The following is a 24,309-nucleotide window of genomic DNA, read 5'->3' on the forward strand; positions in this document are numbered from 1 at the left end:
GCTGACGTTCTTCAGAAAAGATGGGTCCAGACCCGAAACGTCAGCTTTCCTGCGCCTCTGATGCTGCTTGGCCTGCTGTGTTCATCCAGCTCTACACCTTGTTATCTCAGATTCTCCAGCATCGGCAGTTCCTGCAGTCTCATTCTTTCAGTATACCATTTCAAACTGCATTATCTATAAACCACCCAGCAGGTGGCAGCATTTTCCTTCTGTCATTCACTGGATTCTATCACAATTAAGAAAAAACTAGCATAGGTACTAGGGTAGGCTCAGGTTCAAGTCTCACCTGCTCCAGAGGTGTGTAGGAATATCTCTGTTCAGGCTGATTACAAAATATCTAATTTAAAACAAGTAATTTTAAAGGATTTTGCACATCTGTTTTAAGGAACATAAACTAAAAACAGTAATCAAAATATTGATTAAAATTTGTCCACAGTTGCCCAATCTCTTTGTTGAAGACTGGTGAAGACACGCCCAGGTCCCTTGCAGTTAGAATCGGGTGAATTCATAATGGTGTAAGAAAGAGATGGCAGACCAGTTGAACAAATACTTTGGATCTGTCTTCACTAAGGAGAACACAAATAACCTTCAGGAAATGCTAAGGGACAAAGGGTCAAGCATAAAGGAGGAACTGAAGGAAATTCTTATTAGTCAAGAAATGGTATTGGGAAAAATGGTGGGATTAAAACCTGATAAGGCCCCAGGTCCTAATGCTCTGCATCCCTGAGTACTTAAGGAAATGGTCCTAGAAATAGTGAAAGTATTGGTGATCATTTTCTATAGATTCTGGAAGGGTACCAATGGATTGAAGGGTAGCTAATGTAACCTCGCTTTTAAAAACAAATGGAGGGAGAGAGAAAATGTGGATTTATAGTCCGGTTAGCCTGACATCGGTGGTGGGGAAAATGCTAGAATCAATTATTAAGGATGTAGTAACTGAACATTTGGGAAGCAGCGACAAAATTGGTCATAGTCAGTGTGGATTCACTAAAGGCAAATCATTCTTGACAAATCTTCTGGAAATTTTTTGAGGATGTGACCAATATAGTGGACAAGGGTGAATCATTCGATGTTATGTATCCGGACTTTCAAAAGGCTTTTGACAAGGTCCCACGCAAGAGATTAGTAAGCGGAATCAAAGCTCACGGTGTCGGAGGTAATGTATTGACGTGGATAGAGAACTGGTTGGTAGACAGGAAGCAGCGAGTTGGAATAAATGGGTTCTTTTTAGAGACAGACAAGCAATAAGTGCTGGAACCCCAGGTGTTCACAATATACATTCATGATTTGGACAAAGACATTGAATGCAATATCTTCAAATTTGCAGATGACACTAAGCTGGATGGCAGTGTGTGCTGTGAGGAAGATGCTAAATGGCTGCAGGGTGACTTGGACATTCTGGCTGAGTTGGTAAATATTTGGCAAATGCAATATAATCTGGATAAACATGAGATTCCACTTTGGTGGCAAAAACAAGAAGGCAGATTATTATCTGAATGGTGGCAGTTTAGGAGAAGGTGAGATGCAACCAGACCTGGATGCCATGGTGGAACAGTCACTGAAGGGTTGCATGCAGAAGCAGCAGGAGGTGAGGAAAGCTAATGGCATGCTGGCCTTCATAGTGACAGGAATCAAGTATCGGAGTAGGGATGTCTTGCTGCAGTTATACAGGGCCTTGGTGAGGCCACACCATGAGTATTGTGTGCAGTTTTGGTCTCCTAGTCTGAGGAAGGACATTCTTGCTATTGAGGGAGTCCAGTGACAGTTCACCAGATTGATTCCCAGGATGGCAAGACTGATATATGAGGAGAGACTGCATTGACTTGGCTTGTACTTGCTGGAATTTATAAGAACGAAGGGGGATTCTCATAGAAACATATAAAATCCTGATGGGACTGGACAGGCCAGATGCGGGAAGAAATATTTGCCGATTCAGCCAGCCTGTCCAAGTCACCCTGCAGCCATTTAGCATCTTCCTCACAGCACACACTTCCACCCAGTTTGGTGTCATCTGCAAATTTGGAGATATTGCATTCAATTTCTTCATCCAAATCATTAATGTGTACTGTGAACACCTGGGGTCCCAGCACTGAACCCTGTGGTACCCCACTTGTTACTGCCTGCCTCTTTCTAAAAAGGAGTTTATTCCAACTCTCTGCTTCCTGTCTCCCGACCAGTTCTCTATCCACGTCAATAGGGGTCACAGTCTAAAAATAAGGGGTCAGCCATTCAGGACTGAGATGAGGAAGAATTTCTTCACTCTGAAAGTTGTGAACCTGTGGAATTCTCTCCCACAGGAAACTGTTGGGGCCAGTTCATTAGATATATTCAAGACGGAGCTGGACATGGCCCTTGCTGCTACAGGGGATCAAGGGGTACGGGGAGAGGGTGGGAGTGGGTTATTGAAATTGCATGATCAGCCATGATTATATTGAATGGTAGTGCTCGAAGGGCTGAATGGCCTACTCCTGCACCTATTTTCTATGTTTCTATTTGTCCCAAATATTTTCATGTTACGATGAACACTGAAATTTATAGGATGCTTATGCTGTGAAATTTCCCTTTAAATCCATGTTGTCCTTTGGGAGAAGAAGTTAAAATGATATCTGCTGATATTGTCATTGGACACACCTTTATTCAATATATGGTGCAAATGGGATTCTTGTCGCCCAGAGGTAGTGTTCTTACCGCTGAGCCAGGAGGCCCTGGTTCAAGTCCCACCTGCTCTGGAGTTTTTTGGAACATCTCTCAACAGGCTGATTTGAAAAATTCTGCAGGGTGCAAGGGCTGGATTTCCAAAAAGTAACTTAAGTATCAGTTACTTTTGTAAATCGTTTCCTTTTAAAACTAGCAAGATCAGAGTTATTTCTGGAATACTGACCTAATCCTGTATATGTCAAAGAACAGTTGAGTGCAAACCTCTGTGCTGTTCATTAAAAGATGTATATGATATGTTTTTTACAACAATAAACCTGCAAAGTCATCAGATTTGTTATCAGTATAAAAGGATATAGGATGAGCACTTCCTTAAAAATACAGTTCAGAAGATTTTTCCTGTTCAGAAGACACCATTTGTTCAGTTCAAAGCAAATTTAACTCCTCTACCAGAGAAGAAAAGAAAATTAGGGAAGAAGTTACCTCCTCAGAAGGGTTTAGTTCATGAAACTTGCAAACCAGGAGAGTTTGGTTAGAAATCTGTAAGTTATTAAAACTAAGAAGGTTCGACTCTCAGATTTGTGGAAAAGTTTATTTTTAGCAGATTTGAAAAGAATACTCAGGAGTCAATTAAGCAAAAGACTAAAAAGTTGAGATAGGGAAGTGTGTTCTCTTGACTTCAATCTATGTAATGGATAGTGTAACAAAATCAATTCAAACTTTGTTTTGCTGAATATTTTGAGATCATAGTGGTTGTGGTGTATATATAGACAGCTTTGTCTGTTTTTTTGTAAAGTTTCTTCCTTTGAACAATAAACTGTTGTTCTGTTGTTAAAGAGAGTCTGCAGCCTTGTGTGAATATGTCTCAGCAATTAACTGAACAAAACTTGATATGATTTATCAAGCCAGGTTTCTTTGAAGAAGATATTTGGCACGCTTGCTTTCATCAGTCAAAGCATCGAGTATAGGAGTTGGGACGTCATGTTACAACTGTACAAGGCATTGGTTAGGCCACACTTGGAGTACTGCATACAATTCTGGTCACCCTGCTATAGAAAGGATATTATTAAAGTGGAAAGGTTGCAACAAAATTTTAGAAGGATGTTACCAAGACTGGAAGGTTTATGTTGTTTGGAGAAGCTGAATAGGCTCAGACTTTTCTCCCCGGAGCATAGGAGGCTGGGGGATGACCTTCTAGAGGTTTATAAACTCACAAGGGGCATAGATAAGCTGAATAGCCCAGGTCTTTTCCCTGGGGTAAGGAAGTCCAAAACTAGAGGGAATATGTTTAAGGTGAGAGGAGAAAGATTTAAAAGAGACCTGAGGGGCAATGTTTCGACTCAGAAAGTGGTGCATTTATGGAATGAGCTGCCAGAGGAAATGGTAGGGGAGAGTACAATTACAGCATTTAAAAGACATTTGGACAGGTACATGGATAGGAAAGGTTTGAGGGATATGGGTCAAACGCAGGGAAAAGAGAGTAGTTCAGCTGGGAAGCCTGTTGGGCAGAAGGGTCTGTTCCCTTGCTGTATGCTTCACTAACTCTATCATATTTGTGCAGTAGCATCATCAGCTGGGATCATAACAAGAGTGAACTGATACATATTTGTAAAAGGCAAATCTAATCGAATTGATTTTATTTAGTGAAGCTACGAAGATGAATGATGAAGGGAATTTAGTTTGTTGTCTGTGTGGAAGTTAAGAAAACATTTGAGAAAGTACCACTTAAAAGGCTAACAAAATTGAGGCTTTTAGAATAGAAGATTCAATATCCCATTGGTTTCAAAACTATTGACTTAATTACAGAAAGCAGCAAGTCAGGTAGATGGCTGTCCTTTGGACTGGAAACTGGAGACTGTGGAACATAAGATAAAGAGGCAGAAGTAGGTTGATACCAGGTATTGAGGAACTATCTTATGAGGAGAGATCAAGTTGACTGGGCCTGTATTCATTGCAGTAGAGAGGAGTGAGAGGCAATCTTAATGAAACATACATGATTCTTAGAGGATTCAAGAGGGTAAATGTGGAAGAGTTGCTTCCCCATGTGGGAGAGTCATAGATCATCATAGAATCCCTACAGTGTAAAAGCAGGCCATTTGACCCATCAAGTCTGCACCACCCCTCCAAAGAGCATCCCATTCCCACCCTAGACATTATGGGCAATTTAACATAGCCAATCCACCTAACCTGCACATCTTTGGGCTGTGGGAAGAAACCGGAGCACCTGGAGGAAACCCACGCAGACACGGGGAGAATGTGTAAACTCCACACAGTCACCCAAGGCTGGAATCAAACCTGGATCACTGGCACTGTGAGGCAGCAGTGCTAACCACTGGTCCACCATGCCACCCTAAGAGCAGTCTAGGACCAGAGGACATAATCTCAGAATAAAAAGTCACACATTTAAGACAGAAATGAGGAGGAATTTCTTGGTCTACCAGCCTGGCGTGGCAGTCTCTCAGCCCGGCATGTCCTCAGCATTGGAATCCAGCCTCAAGGTGGAGCCTGGCATGGTCTAGAAGCGAGGTATTGGTGTGGACTGGGTTAGAAGGACTGTTATGCTGAACTTTTATTTCGTTACTTTTCTGTATCCTTTCCGTACGAATTTATAGTTAAGAATCTGTACCTAGGTACCTAACATGGCGCCAAAGTGGCGACTTGTAAATTTTTCACTGTACTCATTTGAGTGCATGTGGCAATAAAGCTAATCCTAAAAATTCTAAAATTCTAAATTCAAGGCTGAGATATTCAGATATTTTATCATAAGGGAATCATGGGTTTTGCCCATCAAGTCTGCTCTGCTATTCAATGAGACCTTTGCCAATTTGATAATCATCAAATCCACTTTCCTGCCTTCTCCCATAATCCTTGATTGAGCACAAGTTCTTTTTTTGAGTTCTGTTGCCACCAAAATACTGATATAATTGCACACATAACAAGCTTAAAAGCCTTTTAAAATAATTCATGCTGTGAAGTGCTTGGAAATATTTTGACATGACAAAAATTACACATCAATGCAAACAATATTATGTAAAATGTAAAGTTAAAATATCATGCTACCAAGTGTCACAAGAAACCAGCAGTAAAAAAAATACATTTAGCCCTTGAAGCCTGCTTTTTTTTCCAAACCACTTTCAATGTATCCAACTGGGAATTCTACTCCACAATATTTATTAAAAAATTTGGAGATCAACTCTAGAAGATTAGTTTGAATTCACTTAAGCATTCAATGCTCTGTACATACAAATAAATTATGCAATAATTCCATTGTGGATCACTTCCTCTGACAAGCTGAAACTGAGAATGTCACTAATAGTCTGGAAGCATAGCATTTGTTTAGATAGATATTTGCATATTTTAAGATGGAATGACCCATCAAATGTGATTAATTAATGTACAGACATTGTTTTGCTTGGTAATAGTAACCAGAATTTTATCTCTGTCCATCTTATTTCTGCACAAAGAATGAACACATATGTACATAAATATATATATAAAAGTCAAAATAAGAAGGCAAATACTCGCCAGTAGAAATAGCCACCTGTTGCAACTATTTTAGCATGTAGTAAATGGAGTAATAGATGTAATTGAGCAGTGTAAAGTCTATTTTAGACCCACTTGCTGCAATTGCTTTGAATTGAGTGGAAGAGTTGCTTCTCCTTTGCTTAGGATTGTTGAGAAGTTAGTATGGCCTAAGTCCTTATCAGTGCTAAATGTTAAGATATTGTTAACATTTTGAAAGTGAGCTGAAGAATCGCCTAAACCCCATGATCCTTGAACCCTCGTTTGCTGGTCCAGTCTCCCTCCCTCTTGGCAATTAGTTTACAGCTACCTCTTAGTAAAATGTACAAGTTGTCTCAGGCTGAAGGATGAGTTTTACGATGGTCATTGGCCTCCCAGTTCAAGCAACAGGCACATGGGAACACCATCCCTAAGTTCTCTCCAAGTCACCACCATCCTGACTTAGAAAAATAAGTTACTACTGCTTGTCATCACATATTCAAAACCCCTGAAACATGATGGTTGGTTTACCTAACCCATCCTTAGTCCATAGTGTTTAAGGACACAGCTCACCATTACTTTCTCAAAAGCAGCTAGGGATGGACAGTGAATGCTGGCCTTGCCAGTTTCATGTACATGGTTCTTCAACAGTTTACATTCTTAACTTTACAGAAAGGCTGAATTGCTTTGGTTTCACCATAGTGTTTGTTCCTGTTGTTTTATAATTTAACTAATTTGAAGGCAGAAAAAAATGGTCAGATCCTCATTGATTGAATGATGAATTTGTAAAACAGCCTCTTCAAGTACTACCTTAGTTTAATCTTAGAGATTTTTAACACAGTTCTGGAAACACAAGCTAATTTTCCTCAAGGAAGGAGGCACTTAAGAGATCAGATTAAGGGGAACAATGGCTTTGGGAGGGGAAGGGGGAATTGTAGGGCTCTTAAAGGTTATGAAGAAAGTGAGAGATAAACACCATGAAGGAATTTAAGTACGAGGATGAGAAATTTGAGGTGTGGGGTTGCAGGAACAAGTGTAGGCCAGCAAAGAGTAAAAGTGATGCGTGAGCAGGACTTGCTGTGGGATAAAAGGCAGCAGACTTTTAAGGAGTTGAAGTTTATGGACAGAGATGAATGAGGAACCAACCAATTGTTCAGTTTCGAGGAGATAAGTGCATAGGTAAAGGTTTAGTGAAAGGCAAAGTTACTGTTCTATTTGGAACTTGGTTGCAGCAGAAGATACCCATAAGGATAGTGGAAATGCTTTATGGATGTCTCAAAGCATCTCCGAAGAGATTAAACATGCTCATTGACTTATGGGAGTTCCTGGTTTGTGACTGATCAAAATGAGACATCATTCAGGAAGGCACCAAACACATTGCAAAACTTCATCCAGAGCCCATTTGAGGCAAAGATGAGACATTGGAGAGAGGGCATAAAGATCCAAACAAGTCATCTACCCAACTGTCCAAGCACCACCTGCAACACCTCCCCTCCCCCGCAACTACACACACACACACACACACACACACACACACACACACACACACACATTACTGTAGAGTCTGCAACTAGGGTATTGGCTTTGTCAACCATCTCAGAACCCATCAAACTGGAATGGAAACAAAGCATCATCCATTCTTTTATGGGGTTAGAAAACTCAGTTCAAGGTGAAAGAGATTGTGAACAGTGTGCTTCAGCCTAAGACAAATGCTGCGCAAGAGAAGAATTGGTAACAACTACAAAGTCTGGGACTGGCACCCCAGGCAATACTTTCAGTTTTCCGACAAAGTAACTGAAGAGAATTGCTGTAAATCCAAGAAAACATTTTGGAAAAATTAAGAGAAAATGGATGTATGAAGAGAAATGTTGAAGAGATAGAATTATCATCAGTGCATATGTGGAAAGTGACCCCAACATTGTGAACTTTGTCAACAAAGGGCATTGTATACTTAAGGGAGAGGTGAGAGTCAAAGACAGATTCTGTGGTGAATGCAGATGAAAAAATACAGGTTTGAGAATAGAACACAGTGCTGGAGATGGCCTGACTGTGTTTGAAACATTAAAAGGAGAACCAGGCAAGGGCAATACAACCCAGATAGAGTCATAGAGCTGTACAGCATGGAAACAGACCCTTCGGTCCAACTCATCCATGCTGACCAGATATCCTAAATTAGTTCAGTCCCATTTGCCAGCATTTGGCCATATCGCTCCAAAACCTTCCTATTTATATACCCATCCAGATGCCTTCTAAATGTTGTAATTCTACCAGCCTCCATCACTTTCTCTGGCAGCTCATTCCATACATACACCACCCTTTGTGTGAAAAAGTTGCCCTTAGGGTCCCTTTTAAATCTTTGCCCTCTCAACATAAACCTATGCCCACTAGGTTTGGACTCCACCACCCTAGGGAAGAGACCTTGTCTATTCACTGTATCCATGCCCTTCATGATTTTATAAACCACTATTAGGTCACCCCTCAGCTTCCAAAACTCCAGAGAAATTTCCCCCAGACTATTCAGTCTCTCCCTCTAGCTCAAACACTCCAACATTGGCAACATACTTGTAAATCTTTTCTGAATGCTTTCAACTTTCACAACATCCTTCCTACAGCAGGGAGACCAGAATTGAACACAGTATTCCAAAAGTGGTCTGACCAATCTCCCATACAGCCGCAATATGACCTCCCAACTCCTATATTCAATGCACTAACCAATAAAGGCAAGCATACCAAATGCCTTCTTCACTTCTTATCTATCTGCAACTCCACTTTCAAGGAACTATGAACCTGCTCACCAAGGTCTCTTTGTTCAGCAACACTCCCCAAGACCTTACCATTAAGTGTTTAAGTCCTGCCCTCATTTGCCTTTCCAAGATGCAGCACCCCATATTTATCTAAATTGCTTCTAGGTATGCTCCATACTCTCCTTGGAATAGAATATGACTTTTCTCTTTATTCATTCACGGGATGAGGACATTGCTGGCTAGGCAGTATTTATTGCCCATCCCTAATTGACCAGAGGGCAGTTAAGAGTCAACCACATTGCCGTGGGTCTGGAGTCACATGTAAGCCAGACCAGGTAAGGATGGCAGTTTCCTTTTCTAAAGGACATTAGTGAACCAGATGGGTTTTTCCGACAATCGACAATGGATTCACAGTCTTCATTAGATTATTAATTCCAGATATTTATTGAATTCAAATTCCACCATCTGCCATGGCGGGATTCAAACCTGGGTCCCCAGAACATTATCCGGGTCTCTGGATTAACAGTCCAGCGATAATACCATTAGGCCATTGCCTCCCCTACTTGGAGAGTAAGCAGAAGACATGCAAAACAGGACAGCTGCTGGAAGAGGGAGGGGAATGAAAGGAGTCTCAGGAAAAAGACATGCTGTTCAGGGACTATTTCTCTTAACCTGGGAATTACCAGTGGGCAGAAACAAAATGAGGTCTCAAGATGAGAGACTAGCAGTTCTCAGATGAGTAATTCACCTCCTGACTCTGCAAAGTATGCCTACTATTTCTTTTCTGAATGCTTTCAAGTTTTATAATATCCTTCTTACGGCGGGGAGACCAGAATTGCATGCAGTATTCCAATTGTGGTCAAATTGATATCCTGTACAGCTATACCCAATGCACTGACGAATAAAGGCAAGCATACCAAAAGCCTTCTTCACTCTCCTGTCTACCTGCAACTCCACTTTCAAGGAACTGTGACCCTGCACTTCAAGGTCTCTTTGTTCAGCAACACTCCCCAGGACCTTACCATTAAGTGTATAAGTCCTGCTCTGATTTGCCTTTCCAAAATGCAGCACCTCACATTTATCTAAATTAAACTCTATTTGCCACTCCTCGGCCCATTGGCCCATCAGATCAAGCTACCATTGTACTCTGAGGTAACCTTCTTTGCTGTCCAATATACTTCCAATCTTGGTATCATCTGCAAACTTACTAACCGTACTTACGACGTTCACATCCAAATCATTTATATAAATTATGAAAAGCAGCAGACCTAGCACTGATCCTTGTGGCACACCACTGATCACAGGTCTCCAGCCTGAAAAGCAATCCTCCACGACCACCCTCTGTCTTATACCTTTGAGTCAGTTTGGTATCCAAATGGCTAGTTCCCCTACCAGCCTTGTACTTCACCCAAACAGGAACATACTGTGTCTGGATCCCATTGTCTCATTTTTGAAGGCTTCCCATTTTCCAGCCGTCCCTTTACCTGTGAATTTCCGCCCCCAATCAACTTTTGAAAGTTCTTGCATAATACCATCTAAACTGGCCTTCCTCCAATTTAGAACTTTAACTTTTAGATCCAGTCTATCTTTTTCCATCACTATTTTAAAACTAATAGAAATATGGTCACTGGCCACAAAGTGCTCCCCAATGACACCTCAATCATCTGCCTTATTTCCCTATTCAAATTTTTCTACTTCTCTAGTAGGTACGTCCTCATACTGAATCAGAAAATTTTCTGGTACACACTCAACAAATTCCTCTCCGTCCAAGCACTTGGACACTATGGCGGTCCCAGTCTATTTTTCAAAAGTTAAAATCCCTTACCACCCTATTATTCTTACAAATAACTGAGATCTCCTTACAAATTTGTTTCTCAATATCCCATTGACTATTGGCGAGGGTGGGTGGGTCTATAGTACAAAGCCAGTAAGGTGATCATCCCTTTCTTATTTCTCAGCTCCACCCAAATAACTTCCCTGGACATACTCCCAGAAATATCTTCCCTAAGTACAGCTGTGATGTTATCCCTAATCAAACGCACCACTCCCCTCCTCTCTTGCCCCTCCTTTCTATCCTTCCTACAGCATCAATATCGTGGAACATTAAGCTGCTAATCCTGTCCATTTCTGAGCCACATCTCTGTAATTGCTATGATATCCCAGTCCCATGTTCACAATCATGCCTTCAATTCATCTGCCTTACCATTTAGGCCTCTTGTATTGAAATAAATGCAATTTAATTTATCAGTCCTACCTTGTCCTCTACTTTATTCCCACCTGCCCTAACTGTTTGACTTGCCCCTTTTCCCAACTGCACCAGTCTCAGACTGATCTCTTTTCTCACTATCGCCCTGGTCCCTCAGGCCCCCCTTTCCCCTTACTTGTTCAAATCTTCCTGAGCAGCTCTAGCAAATCTCCTCACCAGTATATTAGTCTCCTTCCAATACAGGTGCAATCCACCCTTCTTATCCAGGTCACTTCTACCCCAGAAGAGATTCCAATGATCCAAAAATGTGAATCCATCCCCCCTGCATCAGCTCCTCAGCCACGCATTTATCTGCTCTATCCTTCTATTCCTATCCTCACTAGCTCGTGGCACTGGGAGTAATCCAGATATTACTACCCTCGAGAACCTCCTTTCTATATTCCTGCCTAACTCCCTATATTTTCTATATATTCCTATATTCTCTCATAATCTCATCCTTTTCTCTTCCTATGTCGTTACTTCCAATGTTTACAATGATTTCCTGCTGGTCCCTCTCCCCTTTGAGAATGTTTTGCACCCTCTCCAAAATATCCTTGATCCTGGCACCAGTGAGGCAACACACTATTCTGATGTCTCATTGTAGGTTGCAGAAACATCTGTCTGTGCCTCTGACTAGACAGTCCCCTGTCACAATCGATCGCTTGGAGCCTGACGCACACTCCATTACATTAGAGACAGTCTTGGTACCAGAAACCTGGCTGTCAGTGCTACATTCCCTTGAGAGTCCATCACCCCCTGGATTATCCAAAACAGCATACATGTTTGAGATGGCGATAGCCACAACAGATTCCTGCACTACCTGCCTCCTTCTCCTACCTTTCCGGGAGGTAATCCATCTACCTGACTGTATTTCAGTTTATCTCCCTTCCTGCAACTGCCATCCATCGCACCCCCTAGCTCCTTTAAATTCCTCATTGCCTCTAACTGCCACTCCAACTGATCCATGCGATCCAATAGGATTCGCAACTAAACACACTTCCTGCAGACATAATCATCAGTAACATAGAAACTCTCCCTAATCTCCCACATCCAACAGGAAGATGAGCAACAGAGAAAAGGCATTGGAAAAGATGCAATGTTCTGTTATGTCAATGGCTGCAATAAAGTTAAAGATGAAAGGAAGGGGTAATATGCCAGTGTCACAGTCACATGGACGTTATTTATGACATTGGTGAAGGATGTTTTAGTCTTGTAGCAGACACATAAATCTAATTGGAGCAATTCTAAATAGATCTGTGTGAAAGTATTTTTGTAATGGTATGAGACAGCCTGGTATTTTGAATTCTGGTCTTCTTGGGGAGCAGAGAGCTGATGGCAGTAACTCTGGAGAAGGTACAATAGATTCTCTACATGAGCCATGAGTAAAAATGGTTCTGAGGAAGGATCACCGGACCCAAAACGTTAACTCTGTTTTTTCCTTCACAGACGCTGCCAGACCTACTGAGCTTTTCCAGCAATTTCTGTTTTTGTTCCTCATTTACAGCATCCGCAGTTCTTTCAGTTTTTACTTAGAAAAAATGGCTGCATGTGCTATCATCTGCACTGCAGAGGACACACTCACCACCCTTGCAGTCAAAGTTCCTGTGAAATTACTGCAAGTAATGCTGCAGGTAGCTACTTGTTTCAATAACTTGATGATGGCCATAACTATCATGGGTGGAGTTTGTCTGATTGTGCAGTGAGTAAATAGACAATATAGTGCAGCATTCTTAAGAAGTTTCCACATCCAATGATAAAAGAGGCACTGGCATCTGGTCACTGCCCCACGTGGTACTATACCTACGATTTTGGTCACTGGATTGAGCAGGGCAGCTGACTACAGCCAAGAGCAGAATGGTGATCAGAGCTGAAGTAGAGCACTGATGCACCTATGGGTGAAATGGGTAACAACCTCCACTTCCCAGGCAGAGTGGACACCATCCTTTGGTTCCAATGGCATCCGTGGCACAAACCTCCTGTCCCTGTGCAGTGACCAGGAATTCACTGAGAAAAATCCTCAATTAGCCTCCAAGAGATGTCAGTCAAGATCAATCTGTATATTTAGAGCCAGAGTTCTCTGCAGGACTGTCACGCTGAAAGCAGCAGGTCAAAATAACATCATGCGCATAAGCATCATGAATGGAGAGTTGTTACCACAATGTGAACCACCTGACCACCTGGTTTAAAGACAAGGTTTGGAAGTTCAAATAGGAAACATAGAGGCGGGATATTTTTCCAGTCCTGAAGAAACAGCAGGGAGATGGGAGAGCTGGCAATATTATGGATAAAGGCAATACGAGGAGAGTCCCATTTATTCCCCACAGTCCTGGCGCATTATCAGTGACAGGAATCTCTGTCACAGTTGAGGTAATTAATGGCCCAACTAAGGACATTTCCCACTTCTGTTCAGAATGGGTTTCGGAAGCTGGGACGGAATCCTTTATGGCTGGTCCTTGGTCCACACGGGAGCCCTGGGAACAATGCTTACACTTCGGCTATGGCCAAGGTGCATCATAATCCCCTTGCTATCCCCATTTGCCAGGCCTACCTGCTGGGCCAGCTGTATACAAAAAACAGTTACCTGGCGTTCAAGGATACAGTGGCATTAATATGGCCTTTGCTTCATCTCGCTGCCTCAGTCGTCGTCACTGATAGCAGTCAGTGATTGCTGAGGCTGATGAGCCCTGGCCCTCTGATCAGACTAGGAACTCTGAATTGGGGTGGGATGGACAGATCTGTTCTTTGGATGTCACTGGCAAAATGCCAACCAATGCTAGGTTCCTCTGCCCTCCAAAGTAAGTTTGATCCTTCCTTTGGCCCCAGAAATGGGACTTCATCATCCAGCCTGTATTCTTTTTTCTCCTTAAATTTCTGGCAATAAAAAAATCATATTCAAGCACAGAGTTGCGTATGATGGAAATCTTTATATGGGAAGCAAAAAGCATGCGCTCTGTTTTAGGAGCGAAGATGGCAGATCCACTTACACATTTCCCCTAGTTTCCTTTTCTCATTACAGCTCAAAAACATGAAAGAATGTAGCAATTGTAGTCAGCCTCATAATATTTTGGCTTGCACTAATTAATGTCAAAGAGATTTATGGTGTTTTCATACTTCGACATCTGTTCATTTTGCTTTGCTTGAGCTTGGTTTATACATTTCATTCACTCCGTTAAAACTTCGAAAGAGTAACAGGTGGCTTTTTATAAAGACACACGGTGATTGGGAACTTGTTAAGAAGAATGAAAATGCCTGCGTGTAAGTACAGGCTCTCTTATCTGGAATAGTGGTGGTGACAGGGCTAGCTGTAATTTGCGCGATAACATTAGCCTAGAAATTATTGTTGGTGATAAGAGCAATCGGTTTAATGACTCTTAAAATAGCAAACAGAAGACTGTCAAAAGAACAAATTAAGCTTTTGTCTACAATTACCATCAATTGTAATGTCCAGTTCAATCTTCTGAACAATTTTCACTGTTCTTTTTGCCAAAAAGATAATTTTCAAAAAGTCACATGTCTTTTTATCTGGGATTTTTTTTAACCAGGCATAAATTACACCACATCACAAACTGTAAGGCCAGCAGTATCCTGCTAGATTTTTCTCAAAGTCCTGCACAAAGATCTGTGTTAGGGCCTCAATTATACATATTATTTACTAATGACTTGGATAATGGCATAGGAAGTCATATGTCCAAATTTGCTGATGACACAAAGTTAGGTGGCATTGTAGACAGTGTGGACTTTGGAATAAAATTACAAGGGGATACCGATATACTAAGTGAATGGGCAAAACTGTGGTAGATTGCATTCAATGTGAGAGGTTACCCACTTTGGACCAAGAAAGGATAGGCCAGGGTACTCTATAGAAGGTATGATGTTAAATACAGTGGGTGACCAAAGAGACTTCCGGTGTGCAGATCTTTCAAATGTCACTAGCAGGTGCAGAAATTAATCAAGAAAAGTAATGGAATGCTGGCCTTTATATCTAGAAGATTGGAGTACAGGATGCAGAAGTTATGCTGCAGTTATAGAAAACCCTGGGTAGACCTCACTTGGCATACTATCAGCAGATTTGGGCACCACAGATCAGGAAGGATATATTGGCCCTGGAGGGAGTACAATGTTGATACCTGGACTGCAGAGGTTAAGTTATCAGGAGAGATTATATAAATTAGAACTATTTTCTCTAGAATTTAATTGGTTCAGGGGTGATCTGATCACAGTCTTCAAGATATTAACAGGAAAAGATAGGATAGATGAAGATAAACTATTTCCACCAGTTGGGTAGATTTGTTCTTTGGATGTCACTGGCAAAATGTAGAACTAGGTGGTATAGTCTGAGAATTAGGGCCAGACCATTCAGGAGAGATGTTGGGAAGCAGTCCTACACACAAACGGAGGTAGATGTTTGGAATTCTCTTCCACAAATGACAGTAGATGCTGGATCAGTTGTTAATTTTAAATCTGAGTTAGATTTGTTTTTGTTAAGCAAAGATATTAAGGGATATGAGACAAAGGCAAATATATGGAGTCTGGACACAGATCGGCCATGATCTCATTGAATGGTAGAACAGGCTAGAGGGGCTCAATGGCCCACTCCTATTCCTATGTTCCTAAATGTTATTCTAAATTTATTCTGGGAATAGGAATGTGATCAAAAAGGCTGCCGCTTTTTGCCCACCCATAGCTGTTGTTGAAACGTTGCTGGTGAAACTTCTTGCTAAACCACAGCTGCATATGTGATGAAGGTACCCTGCGGTGGAGTTCAGAAAGGAGTTCTAGGGCTTTGGTCCAGTGACCATATAGGACTAGCCAAGTCAATATGATATGGTGCTTGAAGGGAATCTTAGAAGTAACACTGTTCCCAAAGACCTCTGTTCTTAATCTTCTAGGTAAGTGAAGGTGACAGGTTTGAGAGGTGTTGCTGAAGAAGTACTGTACAAAAGTATGTTTTCTACTTTATTTCACTTTTCGAATGTCCTGTACACAAAAAGCAGGACAAATCCAACTTGTCCAATACCCCGCCATCAGTCTACTCTCGATCATCAGTAAAGTGATGGAAGGTGTCATCTGCAGTGCGAACAAGCAGCACCTGCTCAGTAACACCCAGTTTGGGTCCTGCCAGGGCCACTCAGTTCCTGACCTCATTACAATCTTCGCTCAAACATGGACAAAACAGCTGAATTGCAGATGTCAGGTGAGAGTGACAGACCTTGACATCAAGGCTGTCATCAAGTGAGTGTGATCATCAAGGAGCCCTGGAATCAATGGGAATCAGGGACAAAGTTTCTGCTGGTTAAAGTCATTCTTGGAACATAGGGCGATAGATGGCTGTGGTTATTGGAGGTCACATTACTCAGTCAGAACATCTCTGCAGTGAGTTCTTCAGTGTCGTGTCCTAGGCCCAACCATCTTCAGCTGCTTCATCAATGACATTCCCTCCATCGTAAGGTCGGAAGTGGTGATGTTTGCCGATGATTGCACAATGTTCAGCACCATTCGCAACTCCTCAGACACTGAAGCAGTTCATGTTCAATTGCAACAAAATCTGGACAATATCCAGGCTTGGGCTAACAAGTGACAAGTAACATTCACGCCACCCAAATACCAGGCAATGTACATCTCCCGGGACTGGAGGATTTCAGTTATAGGGAGAGGCTGAATAGGCTGGAGCATTTTTTTCCCTGGAGCAGTGGAGGCTGTGGGGTGATCTGATAGAGGTTTATGAAATCAGAAGGGGTATGGATAAGGTGAATAGCCAAGATCTTTTTCCTAGGATGGGGAGTCCAAAACTAGAGGGCGTAGGTTTAAGGTGAGAGGGAAAAGATTTAAAAAGGACCTGAGGGGTAACTTTTTTTACACAGAGGGTGGTGCGTGTATGGAATGAGCTGACAGAGGAAGTGGTGGAGGTAGCTACAATTACAACATTTAAAAGGCATCTGGATGGGTGTATGAATATGAAGGGTTTAGAGAGATGCTGGCAAATGGGACTAGGTCAAATTGCGATGTCATATCGGCACGGCCAAGTTGTACCAAAGGGTCTGTTTCCATGTCGTATGATTCTTTGAATCTATAACTGTGACTCCAATCAGAGATAATCTAACCACTGCCCCTTGATAGTCAATGGTTTTACCATCACTGAATCCCCCATTCTCTATCCTGGGGGTTACCATTGATCAGAAATTCAACTGGACTCACCATTAAAATACAATGGCTACATGTTTGGATCAGAGGCTAGGAATACTATGGTGAGTAACTCACCTCCTGACTCCCCAAAGCCAGAAGGGGTTCCAAGGCACAAGTCAGAAGTGTAATGGAATACTCCCCACTTGCCTGGATGAATGCAACTCCAACAACACTCAAGAAGCTAGGAAAAAGCAGCCTGTTTGATTGGCACCACATCCACAAACATCCATTCCATCCACCATCAACACTTAGGAGCAATAATGTGTACTATCTACAAGATGCACTTCACCAAAGATCCTCAGACTGCAGCTTCAAAACCTATGACCACTTCCATCTAGAAGGTCAAGGGCAGCAGATACATAGGAACATCACCACCTTCAAGTTCCCTTCCAAGCCACTCACCATCGTGACTTGGAAATATATCGCCGTTCCTTCATTGTAGCTGGGTCAAAATCCTGGAATTTCCTCCTGAAGGGCATTATGGGTATGCCTATAACACATGGACTGCAGTGGTTCAAGAAGGCAATTCACCACCACCTTCTCAAGGGCAACTAAGGATGGCAATAAATGCTGGCCCAGCCAGCAACACCCATGTCCCATGAATGAATAACAAAGTGTTAAATTTTGTTTTATAATGCTCTTCTGAAGGGTCTAAGGATGACTTATTATGTTAAAAGTGCTATATAGGTACAATTTGTTGATATTGTAAAATCATGAGCCATTAAACCAGCAACTCTCCTAAAATATGACTGCAACTAGAGGTGGCCATTTGGATAAACTCAGCTCTCCGCAGAATGTTAATCAGGAAGCAAATGCAAACTAAAATTTCAATTGTCCATTTAATTTCTAATATCAATTCCAAAAATTTTGTTATTTTAGTGTTAGAAGTAATTTTGATTATACTTTCAAAATAAATTTTAAAAATGTGCGTTGCTGGCACAAAGCTTTGCCCATTGGGAGTGCAAATCAGGAAATCCCGAACATACTTCCAAGATTTTTCAATGTGCACTCCCTGTGGGTATGGCTCCATGCCAGAGCCATACATTCCTACATTTTAACTTTGTCCCAAATTTTAATGTTAAATTAACAATATCATTCCTTATTTTAAGCTGGTTGATAAAACTATAATAATTGAATCGATACTTGACTTTTCATTACAGGTGACTAAAACGACACTGAGAAGTCACCACTCTCTATACTAAGGCGACAATAGTGCATTTTAGCTGTTTGTTCAGTAGTATTAATGGAACACGAGTGCATTTTGCTTGCCTCTAGAAATAAATATTTTCAACACATGTTAATGCATAAAGTGATGTTAATACTTTTTTTACTAACTGATTATTAAGCATTGGAACATGGAAAATAACTCAGGGTTTACTTCATTTCCACGTTGTATTCATTTGTTCCATTTAAAGCTGGCATTAAAGCAAGCAGTATGTACAAAATAAGTTTATTTTTTTGACAAACTCTGCAATGAGATTATAGCAATCTGTCGATGCTATATGCTTTGGAAGAGTGAGAGAGATAGGGCAAGAACAGCAAGTGACCATGACCTAAGAGTTTCAAGGACTAGATTGTTGGGATTCGGTGTTACCTAATGCATCTATCTTAGCACAATATGTAAGAAGGATTTGGCTCAAAAGTGATGCAACCTTTCAACTGCCTTAACTTCTATTGCCTGACCAGCCAAGGGACAATAACTATGGGACACCTTTAGGTGGATGTGAAGCTTACTGCAATTTTACACTATTAAATGTTGTCAGGTACCAACAGGAGAAATTGCTGCTCCATGACTACAATAGATTGTTGCCTCCACTGCATTAATAAACATCAAGTTCTGCAACAGCACATGGCATCTACTTGAAAGACGGATCCAATTTTATCATTTATTTAGCAATGATTAAATGAAAAGTGTTGTGTTATTACTCCAACACATGTTGTGGAATGCTCAGATTAGTGTGTCACTGAATATTTATGTAGCTGAAAATCGTCATGATAGGATGCATAGCAAGGTAACTGGTGACACACCAGTGGAGCAGTGTTGATCCCCTGATTGTATGTGTATGTAGATCTCTTGTGTAACCCCTTCATGTCTATAGTTTGTTGGTCCTCAATAAAGAAACCAAACATTTGCTACCATTTGTCAAGGTGTGGTCAGTTTCTGTTAAAGGCCTATAACACAACAGAAAGTAGTAACAAAAACAGAAGTTGCTGGGAAAGCTCAGCAGGCCTGGCAGCATCTGTGAAGAAAAAAAATCAGAGTTAACGTTTCAGGTCCGGTGACCCTTCCAGAGAACAGAAAATAGTGTTGACTTCACTCCCATAGCTGTTTGTGCACAATCAGATACAGTCCACAGGAAAACTGGGCCTTAAGGATCACTCATCCTCAGAGAGAATTGCACATCCCTAAGGAAAGTCTATGTTTTCCTTCCATTTCAGTGAATACAGAGAAGATTGGGGTGAGGATCCTCCATGACAAAATTTCTTTTATTTGCTATACTCAGGCAATTCAATATACCCAGATACTGTTAAAGGAAAAATTTCCACTATTCTCTTTTTGGCGCTTTCTCAGAATAAATTTGAAAACTTGTAAGTATTCAATGTGCCAAGGTAATATCCTACTATTGCGTGGTACAGCTTGTCAGAGCAACATCATCCTATACCACACTATAAACATATAGAAATCTTATTTAAAGTGGTGATTATAACCAGGAACAGAAAATGTTAAAAATATATAATTCTTTTTAATTACAATTCTTCCCATTTTCATAAAAATTATAACATGCACTACACTTTTTTGACATTGAGTATACTCATTAAATTAATGCTTGCTAATAAACAGTTAACAGAATCAAAAAGTCTATAATGAGACTTAAGAAATGGTGATCAAACGTTCAAATAATATAATATAAAGCACTGTATTATAAAAGAAAACAACTGATATTGCTAAGGACCCAAAGATTCTCCATTGAATTGGTTATAAAAGAAAGCTTCAAGTGAGTAAATGCTGTGGATATTGAAGATTCCATGGAAAATTAGCAAATAGTTGAAAATTGGTTATTTCTCTTTATCAGCCATTGCATTTGAATTAGAAAAAAAAAGTTTTATTTATTACAACCATGTCTTAAACAGCTTTTATTTGAACTGTACTTTTTTGGCTTGCAGACACGAGCAGGGAGGTGATGTCCTAGTGATATTACAACTGGACAATTAATCCAGGGACCCAGGTAATTACTTGGGGATCCAGGTTCAAAACCTGCATGACAAATGGTGGAATTTAACTTTAATTCAACAAAAAAAATTCTGGAATTAGAGTCTAATGATTGCCAATTGTTGAAAAAACACATCTGGCTCATTAATGTCCCTTAGGGAAAGAAATCTGCCAACCTTACCTGGTCGAGCCTACAAGTGATTCCAGATCCACAGCAATGTGGGTTGATTCTCAACTACTTGATGGGCAATAAATACTGGCCACTGAAATTAAAAGATTAATAGACTGTTACAGTAAATTAAGCCTAAGTAATAGTGTTGAAAAAGAATACATTGGAAAGTTCCAAACACATTCTTTTGGACAACTACAACACATATCAACTGAAAGAACTGCGGATGCCGTAAATCAGGAACAAAAACAAAGTTGCTGGTAAAGCTCAGCAGGTCTGGCAGCATCTGTGAAAGAAAAAACAGAGTTAACGTTTCTGGTCCGGCAACCCTTCCTCAGACCTTCCCCAGACCCGAAACGTTAACTCTGTTTTCTCCTTCACAGATGCTGCCAGATCTGCTGAGCTTTTCCAGCAACTTTGTTTTTGTACAACATATATCAAACTCCTAAAAATGACAGAACATGAACAACTAATATAAAGCTGCCTATTTCTATTGTAAGCACATTGTCATATTCACTCATTAGTGCATTACAAACAAATAGAAACAGGAGCTCCATGTAGCTGGCAAGATGGGTGTGTTTTATTAAAAGCTATCCTTATAAATAGAAATTTACCGTCAACAAATTATAGGCTCATAGAATAGTATAACATAGAATGATCTCTGCCTCTGCCATTATGCCTGTGATAGTTATTTGAAAGAATTATCAGATTATCCCTATTTCATATGCCTTTTCCCATTTACAATTCCCATTCATTTGTTATTGGCTTGAATTTTGCAGTGAAATAAAGATGAGGCTATCAGCACTCATCATTATTAAGGAATTGGACAGCAACATCCAATATATGAGTATGTTCAGTCAAACAGGGGAGTCAGAGTGTTGCTGTTTGAGTTTCCCTGTTTCTCCAGAAACTACATTTTAACTCTCACTGTATCTTGCCATAGAATTACCATTAAATACATGGGAAAATGCAAATTTGGGTACTTAATTAACCCAAAGAACATGCTGGAAAAGATTAAGATTGATCGATTCTATTGTAACTGATTTTTTAAACAGTGTTGTTAATCTTGATTGCTCCCAACAACACTGCTGCTGTCCATCCCCAAAATCCTCTGATCCACAATGTCATTGTGATTGCCCCAATCCAGCCTTGACCAAACTCCTGGTCTGATGTTGGAAGCTGCCCTTGACTTACAGTGCCATGACCTCCTGACTGACAGGTGCCTTCCAGGATACCAGTGAGGACTACCCTGACAAATGGCCATTTGCTTACAGCACGTATGCAGTATGTTTGCAGCATATGCTGCTGTCTCATGGGGCAGGGGTGAGATTGATGTAGCAATGTGCCATATAGAAACATGTCCACCCCTTTGACTGCTGACTGCTAAACAAGCAGTATAAGCTGCCTGGCTTTATGTCAGTGCTAAACAGTAATACAGCCATGTGAAAAACCTTTATGCTCTGGGTGAGGGATGAAGCTCAAAAGGCAAGGGAATGGCAGTGTAAGCATCCACATAGATTAAAAGTGAGTGAGCACTAAAGGACCAAGCAACCAGCCCTGAGATGCAGCCTGGTTTAATCCATGAGCTGGGTGTCTGCCCCTTCATGCAAAGAGTTCTTGCAGCAACATTGTCATAAAAGGTGCAAGTGCACTCCAAATTGCAACATTAAAGTGCAAAAATGTACAAATGTGGATCACAGGTGTGCTATGATGCTGCGGAGAGACTGCCATATGTCAGATGCCAGTGTCTATGGGCTTGAGGTTTGTGCATCCACTGCCCATGGAGCATGTTGGTGCCAGGTATCTAGCATGGCTGTCTGGAGAAGCAAGCAACAAACTGGAGTCACCAGTTAGCCTTTCTGATTTCCACATCAGGAATTCTTGGCATCTGATTTCTCTCCATTCTGTGGTACGAGAGGAAACTGCATATTAATGCGTTGGGATTCGGAGTTAATGAGGCTGATAACAAGTGATAATCCCCGGTAATAGGCATCTCATCACTCCTTAGTGAGAATCTTGTCTCGTCATCCAGAACTCTTGAACAATGCAAGTTACTCCTGACATTGGACAGGCCTCACTCAACTTCTCACACAATTCTCCCAAATGTTTTATCACAGCTTGTGAAAATTGCAAACTCAGTCCTTCAGAATCTAATATATGCTACACTTGGATCCATCCTATATTATGATAAGCACACATTTTCCTGCATTATGCTTGTGGCAGGAGGAGGGTGAAGGCCTTGATCTTGTGTTTCCAGACCGTGGCATAAATTATGCAAAGTAATAATAGATATGACTTATGTTCTAAAATCCCAAACCTAACATTGGGCAAATATCAGTAAAAGAAAAACAATGATCAAACAGACATCAAATAGCATATGTGAAACAATCGTGATTGAGACAGATTTCATGTATTTCTCAGCAATCCCCCTCAGACACCAAGTTTCATTTAAAAACTTCAGAAGACACTACAATTCTTCACTTTTGATGACCTAGCCTTCTCTCAAAATTCTGATGGTTCACCTTTGTTTTCTAGGATTATGCTGCACTTGTAAACTGCACTGCTGCGTTTACTCACAGGCACAACTCTAGCCTTTCACAAACTGGGATTTTAACCAAGCCAGTATTGCCCTTGGATTTGTTTCCTTGACTCTAATCTGGTTCAATTGCACAAAGAAAGTACTATTTGTGGGTTTTCAACCCTCACTCTCTGCTGTACTAAACTATTAATTGTATATTGGTTTCTTCGGAGCCTTTCACAGCTCCTGTGTCTTCCCTGAGCCCTCATTATTGTAATCTATGTATCTACATCTTTCTAATTAAAACTCTAAGGCCCTTATAAATCATCAACATGCACACAGAAAGATACAGACAGGAAAACAATGGTGTTATGGGTGAAGGGGGAAGCAGTTTAGTGGTCCCTGCTCAGAAGATCTGCTGAGATGGTTCTTGTGCTGATCAGAATTTTGCTTCTTGTTCTTCTTACTTCAGATGCTTGCATTGGTTAGCAGACTTAGAAAGGTCTCTGACTTATTGATTAAATGTCACAACTTTGTGGTATGTATTGTCCTTGCTGGGAATTGCACAATATTTAATGAATTAGAAATACTGGTGTTTTAGTGGCGGCAGATAATGGATGAAAACTACCATGATAATTTGTGGATAGAGAAGAAACAATTCAATTATGTGCACAAACACGTCTGAGTATGAAAGAAAGGAAAAACCTAAATTAAATGTCTTCATGCTTTTACTGCAGAGAACAGGAGGACTCCTGAACTGGTGAAGAGCTAAAGGCTTCTCACTGTCTTGTTCACATCCCCATGTTGTTTACTTATCTGGGAACAAATCACTTAGATGCTGGCATGCAAAAGCCCTTTGTCATCAATAACTAATCAATAGTCCAGATGCCAATCAAAGGCTTGTTGCTGGCTGAATCTTCATTTGTACACACACTTGGCTCCAGGTCGTCTGCACCTTTTCTTGCTACTGCTTGAAAACTAATAGTTGTGTAAACAGTGCCTACAATGAGTAACATATAGCTTGCTTTCAAAATCATGCAGTAATTCTTCAGCAATACTTAATTTGTAAAACAGTTATTTTCC

Source organism: Rhincodon typus, chromosome 11 (genome assembly GCF_021869965.1).
Source record: "Rhincodon typus isolate 14 chromosome 11, sRhiTyp1.1, whole genome shotgun sequence".
NCBI lineage: Eukaryota > Metazoa > Chordata > Chondrichthyes > Orectolobiformes > Rhincodontidae > Rhincodon > Rhincodon typus.